The following is a 19,684-nucleotide window of genomic DNA, read 5'->3' as shown; positions in this document are numbered from 1 at the left end:
GAGCAGGAGATCTGGGTTCTAGTTCCATTGACTTCCTTTGGTCCTTGGTTAGAGTCAAGAAAGACAGGCTTTTTGGCTGGCCTGTGCATCAGTTTAAAGGAAGTCACATGTTTAAAACATACTTTCTGGGTATCAACATTGCTACTAACTCAGTTTTACCATCCCGTACCTACGCTTTTGGAACAGAAATAAAAAGGCTGCAACAGAGCGAATGGGTTTGAAATTGTGGTGTAATTGGACAATATTAACACTCCCCACCATGACTTAAAGCTATGTTTCCTATTAGCAATAGTCAGACAATTTCTGTTTAAATTACCTCCAAGGAAAACTGGGTTTTCAATTGAACAAATGTTCATGGAAAATCTCTGCTACCCTAAAAAACCAACAATATATTTAGCAAAACTGAAAACATACATTATTCTTCTTATTATTAAAATAAGTTTTCCAAATTTTTAGTTGAAATTGGTTCTCAGTTGCCAAAAAAACAAACATTTTTGGTTTTCACAATATCAGTGATGTCATTTTTTCCCACTAAAATAACTCTGACAGGCTCTACATGTCTGACAATAAAAGTTCTAAAGAGTTGCACTTAGATGGAGCTACGATAAGCTGGCTGGAGCTATTATAAGGTGGGTGCATAACTGATTGGAAAAACATTCCCAGAGAGTAGTTATCAGCGGTTCACAGTCAAGTCGGAATGGATATCAAGTGGGGTCACACCGGGATCAGGTCTGGATCTTGTTCTGTTCAATATCTTCATCACTGATTTAGATAATGGCATAAAGCATGCACCTATAAATCATGTGGACTGTACCAAGCTGGGAGGTGTTACAAGTGCTTTGCCGGAGAGGATTAAAATTCAAAATGATCTGGACAAACTGAAGAAATGGTCTGAAGTAAAGAGGATGAAATTCAATAATGACAAATGCAAAGTGCTCCACGTAGGAAGGAGCAATCAGTTGTACACACACAAAATGGGAAACGACTGCCTAGGAAGGCGTATTTGGAAAGGGATCTGGGGCTCAGAGTAGATCTCAAGCTACACATGTGCCAACAATGTAACACCGCTGCAAAAAAAGTAAAGATCCTGCTGGGATGTAGCAGTGAGAGAGTTGTAAGCAAGACACAAGAAGAAATTCTTCCCCTCTGCTCCACGCTGATGTGGCATCAGTTGGAGTGTTGTGTCCAGTTCTGGGTGCTACATTTCAGGAAAGATGTGAACAATTTGGAGAAAGTACAGAGGAGAGCAACAAAAAGGTATAAAAGTATAGAACACAGGACATATGAGGAAAGATTGAAAAAACTGGGATGCTTTACTCTGGGGAAGAGGAGACTAAGGGGGACATGATAACAGTTTTCAAGCGCATAAAAGTTGTTGCAAGGAAGGAGAAAAATTGTTCTACTTAACCTCTGAGGATGGAGAAAGAAACAATGGGCTTAAATTGCAATAAGCGAGGTTTGTATTGGACATTAGGAAAAAACTTCCTAACTCTCAGGATAGTAAAGCACTGGAATAAACTGCCTAGGGAGGTTGTGGAATCTCCATCATTGGAGATTTTTAAGAGCAGGTTAGATAAACACCTGTCAGGAATGGTCTAGGTAATATTTAGTCGTGCCATAAATGCAGGAGGCTGGACTACATGACCTCTTGAGGTCCTTTCCAGTCCTACAATTCTATGTTTCTATTGAATTCAATTCAAATTTCTATGATTAAAGTTGCCTGTATAAAATATCTGAACATATTTAATTGAAAGAGAAAATTTACTGTGTTGGTCTTTGTGGACTTTTCCCAGCTTGCGATGCAATTGATTCTCCAGCACCAGGATTCTTTCTTCATCTCTGGCTCCTGCCCCTATCCCTGTGCTGTCCAGCAGCAGTTTCTATGTCCTTTCCCTGGATTTCCTGAGTCTCTTGCAGTTCCTGGCAGACCGGGATCCACTCCTTGGGCAGGCTTGGGTGAGAGACAAAGGACAGAATGGGATCAGAGGCAGAAAACCCCTCCCAGCTGTAGAGCTGATCCTGGCTTATGCAGGCTTCAGACAAGATCACAGCCCAGGATGTCCCTGCTCAGGGGCTAAATAGCTGAATCCAGTCTCCAGGGTTGCGAGCCCAGCTCTGATCTCACCTCTGGAGCAAACTGCTCTGACAACCTGCCCTAGCAGACCCTAAACCCCAAAGTGGGAACAGCACCTGCCCTGGATCTCACAACTAACCGTGGTTACTATAAAGGGCCCATCCAACATACCCATATTCATGGCAAGGAGTGGTGATCAGGCACTTCTCTACTCTGGGATCCTGTTCGTGACGCCAGATGTTAGAAATAACCAAACAGGTTGTCCCGAGGGTGGATTGGGGAGATGGAACCTTTTATTTCCTGCTCGTTCCACTTCGACGCCGCGAGAAAGCAACAAGGGGGTTACTTTACAATTCTTCTATCCATAACAGTATTTAATTAAATAGCACACTTACTGTACTGGCCTTTGTGGATTTTTTCCCAACAAGTGATGGATTCAGTCATCCAGCTCCAGGATTCTTCGGTCATTATCTATCTATCAATCTATGTAGACGCCAAAGACAGATGTGCATAAGAGTCATTTCACCCTCACTCTGAGCATGACCTGACAGAACTAGACTCAGACCAGTTGCTCTCTGCAGCTGAGCAGTGTGTAGCTGGCTTTGAGCATCACTGGCATTAAAGGAGCGATGCTGCGGGAAGGTGATTTACCCATGTCTATTTCCTAAGGGCTTGTGGGACTCACTCCCGAGAGACCTGAACAGCTCAGAAGCAGAGGCCCAGAGGTAAAACTTCGTAGACTCATTAATTGTAAAGCCAAAAGGGGCCGTTCTGATCCTCTAGTCTGACCCCCTGCCTAGCACAGGCCCTAGGATTTCCTGACTCCAGCTTCTGTGCTCTCATTTGGCCAGGATTACCAAGGGATTTGGGCACCTAAAGATGGAGACAGTGATTTACTGGGATTTATCAAAGCTCCAAAATGAGCCAGGTAGCTAAATCCCATGGACATTCAAAGGGAGTTAGGCACCTAACTTGCTGAGGTGTTACTGTAAATCCCACAAGGCAACTATCAACGTCTTTAGATGCCTAAACCCTTTTGTAGTTCTGACACTGGGTCTATCTTTTCATCTTCCAAGGCCTGGGCTTCTCTTGACTTTCAGAACTATGAAGGCTGGGATTTGCAAAGGAGCCTAAGGGAGAGTAAGGCATGCACGTCTTGGGGGCCTAACTCCCTTCGACTGCCGTGACAATCCCAGCCTACAATGATAACAAGGGCAGTCACGCAGCAAGGGTTATAGAGAGGAGCTCAAGACACCTGGCGCCCTTGTGATCTAAGTCCAGCTACACAACTGAATTACCCCAGCGCTCCGTGCCTCAGTTGCCCCAGCTGTAACCTGGGGGAGAAGACCTGGCACTGGAGGAATAATTCACAATGGATGGTGTAAATAAGGGTTGTGAACGAGTCAGTTTTATTTGAGCTACTACAGGATTTTTGTAGATCTGGGTGAAATACTCATCACATTTTCTTCAAACAGAAATTGGCAATTCTGATATTCCTGTGGGAACAGGCAGAGTCCAGTGCCCAGGTCTGACAGGGGCCAGCACCTCATGCTGCACCACCACAGCCTGAAGCACCAGCTTGTGTGAAGGGTGGGGGAGATGTGCTCTGAGTTCAGCCACTACAGCCCAGTCTGTCTGAGTCTGCCGAGAGCCTCAGACAATAGCTCTGGGAGAGGGAAACTTCCCTAGATACCTCCAGGGGTTTGCATTCCCAGTCCCACTGCTCGGGAAGACCCCATCAGCCCCACCCCAGCAGGGGGCTGGGTGCGCAGGGGGAGGGGAAGTGGACTACAGTCCTGCCGACCCCCTCACCCAACAGATACAACCTGGCTGGGGAGATGAGGAGTGAGGTTAGGATTAGGGAAAAAAGCAAGCAAGCAAGCGAAGGACTTGTTTAATAGTGTGAGGGGTCTGGGTGTGGGGGGTCGGGCAGGTGCTGGATGCAGTGGGGTGGGGGACAAGGGGTCTGGTTGGGAAGCTTGGCCAGAGTGTGTGCAGGAGTATGACAGGAGGGGCTCTAAGAGGGGGCAGGAGACTGGCAGAAGAGCCTGACAGGTGGGAGGGCAGGGGTCTGGTGGGAGGGGTTGGCTGGTGGGGGGGTCAAGGGTCTGGCGGGAGGAGCTGGCTGGTGGGGGGGCTAGAATATAAAAGAAATATAAAGTAAAAAATGAATATTTTTTTTATAAAAAGTTTTGAAACATATACAATAAAATTTAAAACTTAAAATACATAGTAAAATACAAAATTATAAAAAGAGTGAAATCTTCAACTGAACCAACCCCTGCCGGGTGTGTCAATGAGACAAGGGCTCCCCCATCACACGTCAGAAGCTTCCAACGGCAGGGCTAACAGCAGTCTCACTCCGGCCATGCGGCCACCCCAGCCTGGCAGTGAGGGGCGGCCCCTCCTGGGCTCACAGATCCACAGACAAAGCCCAGGGGGAACCACTCCCATTTACACTTGCCGGACACAAGGCTCTTGCTCTTGTTGTACAGGAGGCTAGGTGACCCCCCCGTTGTACAATGAGCAATGAGGGCTCCCTCCGTGTGGGGCAGAGGGACACCCCGCGCTCCAGGGACGAGGTAGCTGGTGGACAGACCCCGCGGGAGCAGAGGATGTCGGCAGGCGCAACTCTGCTTTTGACGGAGCCATCCCCACTTGAGCAAGCGAGACTCTGCACAACCTCCAGGCACCTCTTCCATCAGTGGAGGGTGACCCTGACCCCGGAGAGAACCCGGAGAGAACGAGAGAGAGACGGGGTGTCCCTCGGCTGGACCCCCAGGGCGAGATTCAGCCCAGCCGCAGCTGGGTACACAAGGTCCAGAGGTGGAGAGAGGAAGGAGAGAGAGAGCCGGACTGGGGGCCTGCGAGCTCTCATCCCCTCTCTGCACCAGCCTGAGTCCCCCCACTCAGGGCTTTTCCCAGCGTGTACCCAGCTCACACAGCCTTGTGACACAGCTCCGGGCCCAGCCTTCAGAGTGAGGGGAGCGAAAAGGGCACGTCTGCCTCTGCCCAGGCCGGGCAGGAAATCCCTCCGCCCTCCTGGAACTGCCCCCTGGGACACAGCTGGAATTGTGGATCATCGAGACTTCCAGAGCCAGGTCCCAGTGCAGTCACCCCAGGAAGGGGAACAGAAAACGTGCCTTTAAAATTCAACTTTATCTAGGGCGACCCTACTTCACGGTCCCAAACACAGGACATTGCAGGGGGAGGGGGGAGGATCTACAGGGGGAGGATCTAGAGGGGGTGTTGGGGGATGCTGGAGAGGCTGTTTGAACTGGGAAAGAGTATTTGGGGGTGTGAAGTTGCTGATTGTTCACAATTGTTTATTACAAACAAAGTAATAAAATAACACCACTATATAATTAATAAATTATAGCATAAAACTGAGGTGGGGTTTTCCTTCTTCAATTCATGTGACTTTGGAAAATCTCAGTCTTAATTTTACCCCATTTAATTTGTATCACAGCAGTCATTCTGTGCATCTATTTCGTGTGATACTGTTTACCTGTGAAACTTACTGGTCTGGAAAATAATTCAGAAGGACTGAAAAAAAAAGACAAAGAATTATTTTAAGAAGAAGAATATTGTCCACCATTATAACAGCTAGGACAGAAATTTATAAGGGAAAAAAAATCCACATATTTCACAGCAGAAGCAAATTTTAACAACCAGGAGTTATGAAGAAAACTTCCATCTTTGGTTAATTAATCCATATTTTTTCCATTACAGAGCTTCTACCCTTTCTTCTGCCACCATCCAAGCCAGGACAACAGATTTGATGGACTGAGAATGTGAAGGGCTTATCAGTGAAAAGGACATTTACAGCTAGTTCAAAAGTTGCTCCAAGTTAGCTAAAGCCCTTCTAGCTGTAAGGGTTGTTTATAATGTGAAAAAGAGAGTGTAAGCCAGCATTGTTTCCTAATACATGAAGGCTGACATCTTCATCCACGTTTCCCCTGGACTCTCTTTCTAGATGTCGGGAAAAAAAATGCTTTTTAAAAATGATTTGATATAACCCTTAATATGCTGGCCTGGTCTACACGGCAGAGTTAAGTCAGCACAAGGCAGCTAACAGCAACATAACGAGGGAAGTGTCTACACTTAAATTTGGTTCTTCCTAATGTAACTGGCCCACTACGCCAATTAAATAAATCCATCTTCACGAGCGGCGTAGAGCCAAGATCGATGTTGTTAGGTCAATGCAGTGTCAGTATAGACACGGTGTTGCTGACGTTGACTATTACTGGCTTTGAGGAGCCATGCCCTTATCTTTTATGTTATTACTATTTATTTAGAAGATGTAGAAAGTGTAAGCCAATAGTAATATAATAATAATTTGAGTGTACCAATGAGCATTAAGAATTTATGCATATGTAATTTTATGTTTATGTTTATGTTTGTATAAATATGCAAAAGAGCATGCCTTCGAGGTCTCACACTGACCACTTCCCCCAGTTCCCCACACTGACAGTACAATCGGTACAAGCACTTCTGGGGCGAACCCGCACCGCTGACCCAAGGGGCAAAGTGTAGACATGCCCAAGCAATGTCATTTCAGCGGCAGCTAGGCAGTTAGCGTCATTCAATTTTGTAGCATAGGCATGGTCTCAGGTAGAAACTATTCAACACCCCTCTGAGGTGTTAGCCACTGTTACAGTTAAGGAGCTGATCTGGGACATCAAAGGCCTCCATTGAAATCTCTCTCGGCCTGAGTTAGAAAAGAGTTTTGAACTCAGGTCACCCTCACAGACGAATGCACAACGTGACATCTTCCAGACATTTGGTGCCAAAAGGCCAAGGATCAAAATGAAACATTTCACGTCAAAACAAAACATTTCATTCTGACGGTACTGAAATGCTTCATTTCTGCTAAGAAAAATGACGGCTTAGAGTGTGTGTGTGTGTGTGTGTGTTTGTGTTACGCCCTGTTGGAGGGAATGAGGACAGTTCGGGGTGTGTGTGTGTGAGAGAGAGAGAGTAAAATATTCCACTGAACCAAGTCTCCTACAGCTCAGATCCTCAAAGATATTACGGCCTAAAGGATCTGGGCTCTGGACTAATCAGGGCCTTTAACACCACAGCCCTGGAGCAGGGGCGCTGACATGTCCACACAAACCCCTGCATCTTCCCCCCCAACACCCTACCCTGGCAGCCACCACAGAGGGCTCACCCCACTTCCAGCAGCTTTCACACCCTCTGCCCCTCCCGTTCCCAGCGTGTCCCCTTCCCCGTTCGCCACTGTCACCCCTACCCCTCTCCTGAACCTCGGTGTGTGCAGCCAGTCCCTGCTCCTTTCTTTCTGTTTTCTTTCTCATTCCTAGACAAGCTGACCTGGACGAGACCTTCTCGGTGCTTCCAGGGTAAGGGTGGATGCTCTGCATTCATTAACAGATAGCAAAATGAATAGTTAAGATTGTGGTCATGGCAAACAAAGCAAAGAAGGTCCATGGAGGTACAGCTTGATCTATGAATTGTGTATTCATTATATCGATTCCTTAGGCATTCCCAGTTATCACTCTGAGGTTCGACAGATTCTGGTCCCAAGATCAGGCCCAATATTATTAAAATTATTGTGCAATTGGGAATCTTGATGTGCACAGCTGCCATACTCACACTCCAGGTATCTTTCTGTATTTTTAATAGTTTATTAATGCATTCGGCAAAGTCACACACACTCTAACCCAGCAAAGTAGACAGAGATAATACAGAATGAACATCCATATATTCACAGCATCCCTTGCAGAACAGCTGGAAATGTTACTCATTATCTTCTTCATCACCATCAGCTTCCTCCTCATCACCAGGTGTTTCTATCCTAAAATATCCAAAGCTGGTGTTAGCTCATATTCTTGTAGCTGCCTGGAACTGTTATGTACAAGCTTCCCCCTTACACACTCGATTTCCAATTTCCCAAAATTCAGGAGTGATGTTGGGCCATTTATCTGTGTCAAAGATCATAGGCCTCAAGCCTTATACTAACTACTGTGGTCAGAGTCTCACAGGTTACCTGCAGGTTCCTTGCATTACTACTCAATAAAATAAATGCTAAAGCTAGCTCTATGGGCCACACAGGCAATAAATATATGGAAAGACTGAGTCTGGATAAGGGCTTGATAAAGTGGAAGATGGTTCTTCTCTGAGATCTTCCACTGTCTCCATAGCATGCATGTTTATGGTGGTTCGCTGGTTGGGCCATAGAGAGGAATAATGTCTCTTTAGCCATCACCTTAAAAGGAAATTACTCCCAGAATCGGTCTACGTAGAATACAATTCTACCATACTCATTTTTCTAGTACCCATTGTAAAGTACACTTGCCCATTTCTAACTCTTTCTTATTGGCGATTCTGGAAGGTTAAAGTACTAAATACAGATGGTTACATCCCAGTAATGCATATTGTGTTTCAACAGAATGTCATATCCTCAGCCATATGTGGACAAGCCTCAGTAGGTCTGCCCTTACGACAGTTTGTTTTCAAGTGGATAAATATTTTTTAAAAAATTAAAAAAGTTATTTGTAGATCAGATTATGGCTCAGCAATTCGAGATGATGCCACTATAAGAACCTAGAGCGTTAGCCCTGCCAACATATTAAGATAGATAGAGAGAAGTCTCAAAATTATTTCAATTTGGTTTTGTGAAAACTGCCAGTTTGTTTAAAAGTGACTTTTTGGTTGGCTGTTTTTTCATTAGAAAACACTATTTTTAACTGCAAAAGGCCAATTTTCACTTAAAGGAGTCTATTTTAGGGGGGGAAATGCAACTTTTTAAAATCATTTTCTATTTTAGAATTTGATCTGGCTTCCTCTGTAAATCATTTACAACTTCCACTTTTCCCAATGCATAAAAATTGTCATCTCATTTGGCTTCTCAAAGGCCACTACGCAGTCAAGCTGCTGTGTTTTAATACGAATCCTTCCCCTCTGCTCCTTTGTAAACCCAAGCCATTGTGAACATCGTACATCGTTTCTGAGTGACAAAAGATCCTGGAAGGAAAATGTGAACATGTGTGTGTGAAATGTCATAAAATTTCCAATTATTTGTGTCCTGTTATGTTGTGTGCTCAAATATATAGGAGAATATGTAGAAGGGTTGGTGGGTAGGAAGATACAATTGTCACCTATGGATGAGTTGCTCCATAATTGTCCACAAGATGGTCACCTGCATCTTCTCCTGAAGCATCTAATGCTGGCCAATGACGAAGAGGGGCAATAGGGCCCAATGGACCCCAGTCTGATCTAAGCCCTAAAATAAGATTGTTAAAGGGGGGTTTCCGATCTCCATTTCCTACTATGAAAGGAACTAGAGGCAGATACTTAAAGCAACAATAATATATAAAGCTGGGGGTTACAACACGGCCTTAAGGGCCAGATTTTTAAAATGTACTTAGGCACCTAACTCCATCCAGGCCAAACCTAAGTGGTTCTACGACCTCGTGTGCTATGTTGAAACAGCTGGAGCAGGGAGCTGGGCCCAGCCAGGTTGAGTCTGGAAACCATCCCCCACAGCCTTGGGTCTCCCCTCAAGGCCAGGATTCGGGCTGTGGTGCTGAGCAGAGGGGGTGCTGCAGGTGATTGATATCCCCTTCGTCGGGCTAGGAGGGGGCGGCAGCAGAGGAGGTGGGTCACAAAAAAAAAACAAAAAAACAAAAAACACAGTCATGGGTTACCTTTGTAAAAAGTTGGGGAACCACTGGGTTAGAGCAATCACCCAGGATAAGGAAGACACAAAACCCAGTCCAGCTGTTCCAGAGACTCACCTGATGCTGAAGCCCCATTGGGAACCAGCCCTGTGTGTCTTATTCCTGACTCTGAAAGGATCTAGAAGCTGAAATGTTTTGACCATTTGGGTCCAGAGACCTGAGGTTTGAAACTGAGGCCACCTGTGCTTCAGAAGAAAGAAAGGCAGGATGGAGGTTCTTCTAGGGATCTTGTCATGGTAGCATCAGTGAGAACGAGCCCCAGATTGTGGAAATTAGATCCCCAGGACACCGTGGTTGGGGTGAACGCAAGACAGTCTTTATAACCTGTTTACAAAGACATTCACAGCTAAAACCACACCGATAACTCACTTCATTCACTGTTGCACTCATTTGCCTTTCAGACACGTCTGGTTCATAGAAGGGTTCATTGGCTCCACCAACAAATTCTTCCTCTCCAGGCACAGGGTCAACTTCTATCTCTTCACTGACCACATTGGGTGGAGATCATCGACCACTGGTGGGGACCACCAGCTCCTGGCAATACACCAAGCCCTGGGAGAACAACTCCTACGAGAGGCGGCCGGAGTCAGCGGGGTAGAGGATTTCTACTACATGGCCAGCTTCTATGGCGGAAGCATGTCTGAGGTCTACAAGTTGACCACAACTTGCTTCAAAGGGGTCACGGAGGACAGAGCCAACGGCATTGAAGCCAACTGGCATGAGGAAAGCCACCTGAATAAATACCTTGTGTACCACAAGCCCACAAGCCTACTGTCCCCGGAGTACTACTGGGATGAGGAGCTGATCATACCTCCCATTGTCAAGGGTAAGAGACTGTCCTTGGTGCGCAAGGATCTGAAAGAAATCAGGCCCTGCAGGGGGAAGAAAGAAAGAAAGATGGGTGGATGCTGTGATGCATATGGCAATTTCCTGCAGTACCCTTGAAAAAAGTCTCATTGAACTAAATTTTAAGTATCTTTGGAGTCTGTTGTATTAAATGCAAAGGTCATGTGACTTCTGGGAGCCAGGAGAGGGATGGTATTTTCATAGCTTTCCAGCTCTCTTTCCCACGTCCTAAAATTCACAAGCCATCAGTAAGTGAATCGTTTGTTTGTTTTTTCATTGTATTAGACATTATTCTGCAACTCTTTTCTTTTAATTTGATGCCATTATGTGTGCCCCTCCATTGCTGGCTTCTCCACAAAATCCTAAAGAAAACCAGAGAATTCTCCTGAAGCCAAGATGGCATGAACGATCTGGCAGTTTCCTACAATCTCCTTGAAATACCTTGTTGCATTAAGTTTACATATTATAGTGGTCTGGGACTGTATGTAAACTCTTTGAGGAGGAGATGGGATGTGAGCCCTGGGATGTGTTATGAACTTCAAGGGACTATATTGAGCAATGTGCCAGATGAGAATGGACTTTTGGAACAAACAGCGGGAAGTAGTTTGTCTGGGGAATATCGAATGGGCCGTGAATGTAAATTTCCCATCTCCAGTTATGCCGAAACCCAGCCTTTTGAAGATATGTGCTGAGCAGTCAGTCTTCAATATCAGAGCATAATCCGACCTGTCATGTGTGGGCTGGATAAATACGTAGACAAAATCCTCCAAATGTCTATGGAGAATCATCAAGATCCAGTAAATAGCTCCTTGAAGTAGGAGGGCTTTGTTCCCTGCTCTGATAATGACCTCCTGCATGGCCTCGGACAGAACAATTCCCCACTCTGTGCCTCAGTTTCACCTCCCCTTGTCTGTCTTGTCTACTAAGAATGTGTGACAGATATGGCCATTACCTGCAATATCCTTGAAAAACCTAATGGAATGAAGTTTCAGTAGCTTTGGGTCTATTTTATTACAAATGCAAAGTGTACGTATTACTGTGGGATTGTGTGTAATGCCTGCAGGAAGCAGACGTGGCCAGTGCAAACCCTGGGAAATGATATAAGATTCTAAGGATTATTTTAAACAAAAGGTTAGACAAGACGGGGGTTTCCCAAGGAATCTCCAGAAAGGGGAATGCAAATGTCTCCTCTCTGGTTAGGCAAAAGTTCAGCTTCTTGTGTAGGCAGGGAGCTCCCCGCTGAGGAGGGAGAGACACAGGTCTCCACCCTAGAGATGTGAAGGCAGCAGAGCTGGAAGCATAGAGCAGGTGGCCTTGCTGGACCGCAGAGGGGGAAAACACAGGTGCAGTTCCCCTGAACTGTGACGGCACACTCTTCAGGGAAGAGACTCTCCCTTGTTATATGTCTGCAGCACCTAGCGCAATGGGACCCTGACCTCAGCTCCCCAGCTCTGGATATGCCAGATTTTTAAAGTGTTTACTCATTGCTCCACTCAACATGGCAATGTCCAAGTGACTTAGAAGCCTACATTTCATTGCAATTAACGGGTGTTAGGCACCTAAATATCTTTAAACATCTGACCCTAGCATATAACAAGAAATACACTGCTGTTTTGTTTTTTTTAATCTGTCACTTTAAGTGACTTGAACAAGAACCTTGCACTACCAGGCACCCCAAATGCCCAAGGCAAAGCTGCACTCTCCATTGTGGTGCGGTCAGCACTATCTGGCAATAACAGTAATGGTTACATCTTGTTGTCCCATACAGTGGGAATGCCTCGTGTGGGTACAGCCTGTAATCCAGGCTGGATGCCAAGGAAATCGGGTGCAGAAATCTCAGTCTCTTTTGGGCTCCTAACTCCCTCAGACTCGGTTGAAAACGCCCTTCCTTATCTGTAATGACAACAATACGTGTTATTCTCAAGGATTATAATGCAGCATGATCACACAGCCTTATCTTTGCTCGGCTCTGTGTATGCAATACTATAGCAATTTTTGCTTTCCCAGTGACATGCAGTAATATGTACAACCCCCCTTGACTGTACTCCTTTGGGTCTGCATTATGATAAAGTCTTTAATTACATGAGAACAACCATTGACTAAAAGGTCACTTGCTATTTCTCAAAGAATTTTCAAGGAGTGCCCAGTTCCCGATTTTATGGGAGGTAAGCACTTAACGCCTGTAAGCCTCTCTGAATATTCCCTCCTTAGTGACTGTAACATGAACAGGTACCCTTAACTCTGCCCTCTTGTGCATACATCTGCAAAACTCTCGCTAGTGGGTGAGCAGCTGGCCTGTTGAGACCACTGCTTATCATGGTCACCTCACTGTTGTTATACCGCCGGTCTCTCATATCCATCTGTTTTCTCTCCCCTTATATGGACATTATAAGCTCTTTGATGAAAAGCACCGTCTTTTTGTCATGGGTGCGTACAGAGCCTAGAACAGCAGTATTGGCACTTGCTGAGTCTTCAATACAAATAAACAACAATAATTAACACACATTATGCTGCAATCGTTAATGAGATGATCATGCCGGGTTCTCTCCCATGTTATACAATAGAATCTGATTGGGCAGTTTTAAGTCTTCTGCAGGTCAGATTAGTCACCAAAAGCTGACACCAAACCAATGTACCCCAACGCCCAAGGTGACATAAACCCATTGACGTCTGTTATTATTCTTGCAAAACAAGTATATTGTGGTAGCTCCTAAAAACCGCAGCCCTGGTGCAAGGCGCTGTACAAAGATACTGTCACAGGGTGGCCTGCCCCTTTAAGGTCCAGGGGCCCTGTGACAGTTGGGAAGGGCCAGGGATCCCTGTAAAGGGGTCTGTGGAGAAGAGCTGTAGGAAGCAGAGTGGCCCCTGCCCTGGAGCAGTGAGATGAAAATAGACACTGGATCAGCATTACAAAGGGGCGCAGGCATCTGCAGAAGTTGATCGGCGCCTAGTGGAATTTACAGTGGCACCTAAGCAGGGTAAGTGCCTAACTCCCCTTGGATGGCAACAGACTTTGCCATGAGCTTTGATAAATCCCACTAGGTGCCCATCACCATCTTTAGGTGCCAAAATCCCTTTGTAATCCTGGCCCACAGATAACACAGAAACTGGGCAGATCCCAGGGCCTGTGGCAGGCCGGGGGGTCAGACTAGAGGATCGTAATGGCTTTAAAATCAAGCCATTGATAAACTTTTGCCTCTGGGCCCCTGCTTCTGAGCCGTGCAGGGCTCCAGGGAGTGAGTCCCACTAGCCCTTAGCAAACAGACGTGGATAAATTGCCTTCCCGCAGCATCGCTCCTTTAATGTCAGTGCAGCTCACAGCCAGCTACACACAGCTCAACTGCGGAGAGTGGCAGATCTGAGTCTGGTTCTGTCAGGACAGTCCTAGAATGAGGGGGAAGGATTCTCAGATAGCTGTGCCTTCAGCTTCTAGATTTTGGTATAGAGATAGATATTGACCAAAGAATCCTGGTGCTGGATGACTGGATGCATCACCTGTTGGGGAAAAATCCACAAAGACTAGTACAGTAAGTTTGTTATTTCAATTAAATATGTTGGGGGTTCAAAATACAGGGGGAATTAAGATGATAAATATGAATTGCTATATGAACTCATTAAGACTTTTACTCTCAGTTCAATCAGATACCTACTGCTGATTGGAATTTTTCCACCCTTCAGGAACATTTTGACTTCTCATTGAGAACCCAATGGGAGGGAGGGGAACAGTCACCAAGAGGGGAAATGACTGGCCCAAGGTCACAGAGCAGGTCACTGGCAGGAACAAGAACAGAGCCCAAGTGTCCTGGCAACCACTGCACCACACAGCACAGAGTAAACAATGCAACACAGCGGTAATGGAGGGATGAGACTGGCCCATTTTTACACACAGGCAGAAGTGCAGCTGGGATTTGGTGCTGTAAATCAGTTGGGAAGCAGACAGCAGCCGTCTAGGCACAGAGCTGGGGGAGAAAAGCTGCCATTTCCCATGCTGGAGGAGTCCACATCATGTTGCTCTGCAGCGTGGGAATCAGGCGGTGCTGGCGTTTTAGTCTATCAGCTTCATGGCCAAGGTGTGAGGTTGGTGATGGTCACCACGGAAGGCTCTTCTTTGCGAGGATTGTTGGATTTGGATTTTACTTTGTTCCATCCTTCACTCTGCATTTAAACAAGCCTCTCCTTGAGACACAGCCTCAGATGAGGTGAAGTAACAAAGCTCCATTGATTTTAAAGGAGCCGATCCAATGTACACCAGTGTGATAACACGTTGGATTGATTGTCAGCGTGAGGAGCACTGACAACACCTAGTCATTGTAAACGACGAGTGCTCTGCACCTTTGACATTCATACAATCAGATCTCAGGGAAAGGGGAATCAGGGACATTCCCATTGTAGCTCTAATCCTAACCATCACCCTTCTCATTCCCTCCACAGCCATCACACAATGGACTGAGGAAAAAAAATGTCCAACCAAACCACCATGACCGAGTTCCTTCTCCTGGGATTCTCTGACGTTTGGGAGCTGCAGGTGTTACACTTTGTGGTGTTTCCAGTGCTTTACCTGTCATCCTTGGTGGTGAACCTTCTCATCGTCACAGCTATAGCCCTCGACCGTCATCTTCACACCCCCATGTACTTCTTCTTGATGAATCTGTCGATCCTAGACCTTGGCTCCATCTCTGTCATCATCCCCAAATCCATGGTGAATTCCCTCATGAACACCAGGTCCATTTCTTATTCCGGATGTGTCGCCCAAGTCTTTTTTTTCTTATTCTTTATTTCAGCAACCACTGTACTACGAGATCATAGAATCATAGAATATTAGAGATGGAAGGGACCTTAGGAGGTCATCTAGTCCAACCCTCTGCTCAATGGTAATGAACAGTGCAGCTTGTGTCCAAATGGCAGCCAGTGCCTGGATCAGTGGCATTCTCAACTCTGCACTGCACACTGGGAACACTTTCACAATCTCCTTCTGTGGAGGCAACACAGTGGATCAGTTCTTCTGTGAAGTCCCCCAGCTCCTCAAGCTGGCCTACTCTGACTCTTACCTCAGTGAAGTTGGAGTTATTGTCTTTAGTCTGTGCTTTGTTTTCATAACTATGTCTTATGTTCAGATCTTCAGAGCAGTGCTGAGAATCCCCTCTGAGCAGGGCCGGCATAAAGCCTTCTCCACCTGCCTCCCTCACCTCACTGTGGCCTCCTTGTTAGTTTGCACTGCTACCTTTGCCTACCTGAAACCCACCTCCGGCTCAGCCTCGGGTCTGAATCTCTTAGTGGCTGTTCTCTATTTCGTGTTGCCACCAATGACGAATCCCAGCATAAGGAACAAAGAGATCAACAGTGCAGTGAGTAAATGGATGTACTGGAGGTTATTCAACAAGAATAAAATGTCCATATGTCTCCTTCGGTAGCAATTTCATTCGGTGTTTCTGTATAAATATAATCATCTGATGACATTATTGCCTCCATGAGAGCATACAGTGCAATCTGTTTATGAAGAATTGGGTTTTAGCACTAGTAAAAATCCGGGAAAACATAACTCAAGAAAAAAGGTAATTACTATAGGTTTACGTTAATGAAATTAAGACTGGAATCTATCTATCTCTCTATCTCTTTATCTATCCCCATAGACCCCCTTTATCTCTCTATCTATCTCTCCATCTCTATATCTCTCTGTAATGAACTGCTACCCATTACTTGACTGGGGTCATTTTGTTCTAGGCTGGGTATAGGTGGAAAAGTTCCATCACATGCTCTGATCTGTTATTCCATACACCATCAGAAGTCGATCTACTCACTTCCAAGCTGAGAAAGGCTCTCAGAGGTTGGTCTGTTGGTAGTATTAGGATACCATATTTGTGCATGGTTGTGTACATTACATATATGACAGAGAAAGCATGTGATTAGACAGAGACACGGGCAGATAGGACCATTTCTTATCCTAACACACAACCTCATAATGATAGATTTCTATTTGATTGTGGATTATGTTACCTAGGTGGCTAGATAACAATTATTCTATGCAAATTATTGTGCTTCTTTTCCTGTTAATGATTGTCTATGTTCACATCATGATTTTCTTTTAAGTACTCCTTAATAAATATTATTTAACAAGGATTTTCTATGACTATATCTTACTCCATTGCTCATTTACAAAGAGCTCATCATAAGGACTCGGTGTTTGAACTTTGAGCTGTTTACACTGGATACATTTTAAATATGCTCTGGTTTGCTTCTCTAAATAAATGGAAGTTTCACACTCAGGTTCCTGAAACATCAAGGGGCCAATTCTTAATGGGTTTAATTTGTCCTATCTCTATTGACGTCAATAGATCTCTGAGAATGTACACGTAATTTGGACGTTGTGGTCTAAATACGTGTGATTATGAATTTAACACTCACTTTGAGTATTCTGTGCAAAGGCTCTGATCCCACAAGCCACTTCAACCCATTCTTCACTTTAAACATCAGATTGGCCCCACTGAAGTTTTAAAGATGAACTCCTGCTTAAATCCCAGGTTATGGGTTAGGGTTATGGATACATCTTAAGGATAACACCAAACTGGTATCAGAAGCTGACACTGTCCCCATTTCTCTCCTTTCCCAGTCAAATAAAACTACAATTAGTGCACTGGAATTACTCTCTCCTTCTGTGGTCTGAATGCTTTACATAAAATAACAAGCTTATCGCAAAGCCAGAATCGCTTGGCCTTCTTCTGCAGACTCAGGGAGGCATGCGACCTTCTAGTTCATTAATAAGGATGTTTAACGAGGTGCTGGCTGAGTACAGAACCCACACAATGGTTTTGCCTAGGCAGGGTTTTGCCCTTCCCTTGATTGGCAGAGGAGAAGCACATCATCCCCTCGCAGCACATTGTCTACACTTGGCCTGCGTTCACAAAGCATCTTCTCCCTTCAACCCCATGTGCACAGCAGAGGTAAGATGCAGCCAGCTCTGGGGTGAGGCAGCAGGGTGACAGCCACAGAGATGGCTCGCCTGGCGCCAAAAGGCAGGGTGAGTCCCTGCTGCTGTCTGCTGGGAGGAATGGACCCCGCTCAGAGGATGAAGAGAGTGAGAGAGCCCCCTACCTCCTAGAAGACAGAGCACGGCCTTAGTACTGCCAGCCCCTGGCAGGGATTCCCCATGTGCCCTGGGGCCCACGAGCCGGCCACCAGCTGGACGCACCGTCGCTTGTTCATGAGAGAGACATAGCGCAAGGGATTGCAGATGGCTGTGAAGCCGTCGTACGCCGTGGTGGCTAGGAGGAAGCATTCAGTTGGACCCAGGGCAATAAAGAAATAAAGTTGAGCAGCACAGCCAGTGAATGAGATGGTTCTGTCCTCTGAAAGCAGGATCGCCAGCATCTTGGGGATGGTGACCGAGGTGTAGCAGATATCGACCAAAGACAGATTGGAGATGAAATAGTACATGGGGACATGAAGGGCAGGGTGAACTTAATTATTATGCCAATGAGGATATTCCCCATCAGAGATGTGATGTATACAATTAAGATCACTGTGAAGAGCAAGGCCTGTAGCCTGGGATGGTTGGAAATTATCACAAAGACAAATTCAGCGATTTGGTTTTTATCTCCCTCAGGCACAGGATTCTTCGCCTGCAGAGATAACAAACAGAGAGTGCAGAGGTGTGGTCATACCGCCAGACTGGATTAGAACCAAGGCCCATCTAATCCTGCATCCAGCCTTTGGCAGTGGCTTGCACCAGACACTTCAGAGGAAAGTGTAATAAACTCTAACGTGGAAAATCATGAAATAATCTGTTCGGAGGGAAATTTCTTCCTAACCTACCCATGAGTTAGCATTTGGCTCATACACTGAAAGATTTATGGACACTATCCAATCACAAATATCACAAATGAAATCAATGGAAAGACATGGGTTCTGTCCTTATTTACATTCTGGATCTACCTCTTGTAAATGGGGGATTCTCATCATGCATATCCATGTCCAATGGTTGTTGAATTCCTACTGAGCTTTTAATCACATGGATATAGAATAATAGAATCATATAAATATTGTTTTTGAATCATTTAGTCATTGACTGAATTGTCAGGGTTATAAAAATACTAACAGCAATTATACACTCTGTCAAGCTTCTGCATGAACTACCAAATAATTTACAGATTACAATCTGAGAACCACAGCTGTATAGAAAGAAGACGAAAATAAAAAAGGAGGAAGAGGAGGAGGAGGAAGAGAAAGAGAAGAATTCAGACATTTTCTTTCACAAATTCTGGAAGAGGTGGCACACAAAAAATGTTCTGGGATCATTCAACTATAAATTGTCTAAGTAAATAGGAGCTCAGATTATAATACCTCAAAGAAGATCTCTTCAGCGGTCTAGGCACTTTTGATAAATGTTAAAGACAAAACACACACAAATATCCACTTATTCTATAGCCTGTCATCACCCACACCATTTACAGTAATGATGCAGAGGACTAAAGAACTGACAATTCTCCGCATATACAACCCTGATGGCCAACTCCCTCCTTCATGTTCATCACCCTTCGTCACTCAGCACACACTCCACTGTCTTGGGAAAATAGATTTGGCTCTGGCATGGGGCCTAAAGATGTGACCAAGAGCTTAATCTGGCATGATGCTGAAAATCCAGGCCCTGACACATCAAACACACACAACCTTCAAGTACCGGAATAGCCCCATTGACGTCAGAATGGAGTCCCAAGTGTGGGTAATGAGTTCTAAAGGCAAGGGCATCTCAAAAAGAATTGTCTCTCTTGATTCAGCCTGATTTTTTAAAATGTTTTTGAAAGTTGATCTTACTCCCAAATTTAAATTCTGAATTCTAAAAAAAGGACCGCCTCTATCCACAGTATTTGTTAGCAACTGACTTCACCTCAGCTGGCCTGAGCATTAAATCTGAGGGAGACAGAAAACATTCTGACAAGAATTTGATCCGAAGAGGTACTGCAATCTAGACATCCCCATTATTGTTCATGATATCCAAAAAAATTATGACCCTACAGCACTGAAGTCAGTGGGTATTTTGCTCATCATGGCAAAAAATGGTCAAGAA

This window comes from Emydura macquarii, unplaced genomic scaffold (assembly GCF_026122565.2).
Source record: "Emydura macquarii macquarii isolate MOO-44397 ecotype Brisbane River unplaced genomic scaffold, CSIRO-AGI_Emac_v2 contig_3714, whole genome shotgun sequence".
NCBI lineage: Eukaryota > Metazoa > Chordata > Testudines > Chelidae > Emydura > Emydura macquarii.
The sequence above is the reverse complement of the archived record's forward strand: the minus strand, read 5'-3'. Positions refer to the sequence as shown.